Here is a 2805-nt window from a genome sequence, read left to right on the forward strand (position 1 = left end):
AGTTATTATGGTTTTAATTTGCATTTCTTCAATGACTAATGATATTGAACATCTTTTAATATGCTTCTGACCTTGTTGGCTATCCATGAATCTTCCTTTGAGAAGTATTCACATATTTTTACTGTTTTTGAGTTGTCTTATTATTTCTCTGTATAATTTCTTTACATAATCTGGATTCAAATCCTTTCTCAGACCCATGCAGTGCAAATATATTCACCAAGTCTGCAACTTACCTTTTATTTTTATTTATTTATTTGGCAGAGTCACTGAACTTTATGGTTCCATTTGGCCCCAAAACACACTTTTAGGGGCCTCAAATTATCTTTTCAAAAATAACTAGGCATGTGAATTTGAACGTTCCCCACGCCCAGGTGCCTTCCACCCTTCAGTTCCTCCCCGGAGCTCCAAGGCGGAAGTTGAGTCTGTCCCCCTCGGGTCGTTGCAGAGCGGCTCTGCTTCCTGGGGTGGGGGATGGAGGTGTGGTGCTGAGGTGAATGACGGCGATGTGCCAGCGCAGGGGCCTCTGCCGGCCGCCCTCACATGGTTGCACAGCACGAGTTTTATTTCCTGGCCATTTTATAGAAGACTTTCGACTGTATTCCCAGCACTTCGGATTTGGACACCAGGTCCTCGAGCTTCCCGCCTCACTCTAATAAAGACTCCATGGTATTGGATGATCTTGGTCTTATCCAGTTCAGCCTGCACTTTAGTTATGGAGTCAGCTTCTCGGGGGTCTGGTGTCTACTGAGGTGACTGTCCAGGCTTGTGTATTTGTACTGGATGGTATCGGGGATCCAACTGGCCAGTCTGTCATGTGGACCTGCTTGGAGAATTCGTCTAGTACCTTCTCTAGCAAGGTAAAAGACCCCCAGGATGGATGCTCAGTCAGCAATGACCACTTCTGCAAGACTCTCATTTCTCACGAAGACATGGCACAGATATTCTTGTTCGACAGAAGCTTGGCTTTCTTTTGCAGAGTACTCCACAATCAGTTGGCTTGTGAAGGCCGTGAATTCCTAAATGCTGGACCTTGAAATAAACTGGAGGACACATCGTATGCGGCTTTGAGCAGCACTGCCTTGGACTCACCTTTGTACGCCTTGGACTCACCTTTGTACGGGACGCTTAGGCTGTACGGCTTCTTGGCGCCGCGCCCTCGGGTCGGCCACCCGCCTGGCAGTGGCCTGGGCTCATAGGGAGCAGCACTGTGCTGCCCCTCGAGGGGCCGACAGGTCGGCCACCTGCTTCCTTCTGCCTTTTCTTTCTTTTTTTTTTTCCCTTTATTTATTTTTTTTTTCAGTGTGTTTTGTCATACATTGATATGAATCAGCCATAGAGTTACACGTATTCCCCATCCCGATCCCCCCTCCCACCTCCCTCTCCACTCGATTCCCCCGGGTCCTCCCAGTGCACCAGGCCCGAGCACTTGTCTCATGCATCCCACCTGGGCTGGTGATCTGTTTCACCATAGATAATATACATGCTGTTCTTTTGAAACATCCCACCCTCGCCTTCTCCCACAGAGTTCAAAAGTCTGTTCTGTACTTCTGTGTCTCTTTTTCTGTTTTGCATATAGGGTTATCGTTACCATCTTTCTAAATTCCATATATATGTGTTAGTATGCTGTAATGTTCTTTATCTTTCTGGCTTACTTCACTCTGTATCATGGGCTCCAGTCTCATCCATCTCATTAGAACTGATTCAAATGAATTCTTTTTAATGGCTGAGTAATATTCCATGGTGTATATGTACCACAGCTTCCTTATCCATTCATCTGCTGATGGGCATCTAGGCTACTTCCATGTCCTGGCTATTATAAACAGTGCTGCGATGAACATTGGGGTGCATGTGTCTCTTTCAGATCTGGTTTCCTCTGTGTGTATGCCCAGAAGTGGTACTGCTGGGTCATATGGCAGTTCTATTTCCAGTTTTTTAAGAAATCTCCACACTGTTTTCCATAGTGGCTGTACTAGTTTGCATTCCCACCAACAGTGTAAGAGGGTTCCCTTTTCTCCACACCCTCTCCAGCATTTATTGCTTGTAGACTTTTGGATAGCAGCTGCCTTTTCTTTCTTAATGGTGTCTTCTGATGAGCAGATTTAAAAATTTTGGTAAATTCTAATATATCAATTTTTATTTTATAGATTAAAATAAAACTATAAAATTGCAAAATAAAGCCAATAAACTATAGTTTAAAATAAAACACACATCCTTTGCGTCCTATTGAAGAAATTTTTGCCTAACATAAGGTTGCAAAGATTTTGTCCTCTTTTTTCCTAGAAAATTCATAATTTTAGCTTTTATATTGTATTAAGATTTTTGGATTACCTGGTCCAGAGGATGTGACTGCTGATTGATTCCTGAGCTAGACCTGGGCAATCAGAGGATCCTCACTCCCTCCCTGTCCTTGGAATGGGTGCTCCACCCACCATTACCATAGCCAGAGTCATTTTCAAGGATGCAGCTTAGAGAGAGTGTTGTTGAGACTATCTGAGCAAACCCACGTAAGATGTCTCTATAAACTCCTCAGATTCTGGCTGGTGGTGTGGAGATTTACTCATCTTGTGGGTGCCCAAGACAAGCCTCCTAAGTAAATTCCCCTGCTTATTATACTTGCCACTTATCTGGGGTGGTCTGTATCTTCAGTTTCTACTTGGTCCCCATGGAGGAAGTTTATGTTTTTTATATGAACATCCAGTTGTTTCAATACCCCTTATTGAAAAGTTTATCCCTTTCCCATCACAGTACCTTGACACGTTAGTAAAAAAAATAAGTCAACTGATTATTTATATATGTGTGTGTGTA

General features: G+C 43.5%; 1 pseudogene; it reads right to left on the reverse strand.

Moving 5' to 3' along the window:
* Positions 1-536: 536 nt before the first annotated feature.
* On the reverse strand, positions 537-2561 carry LOC133072298 (synaptobrevin homolog YKT6-like; annotated as a pseudogene).
* Positions 2562-2805: the final 244 nt, after the last annotated feature.

The sequence above is a fragment of the Dama dama genome, chromosome 1, assembly GCF_033118175.1.
Source record: "Dama dama isolate Ldn47 chromosome 1, ASM3311817v1, whole genome shotgun sequence".
Classification (NCBI taxonomy): domain Eukaryota; kingdom Metazoa; phylum Chordata; class Mammalia; order Artiodactyla; family Cervidae; genus Dama; species Dama dama.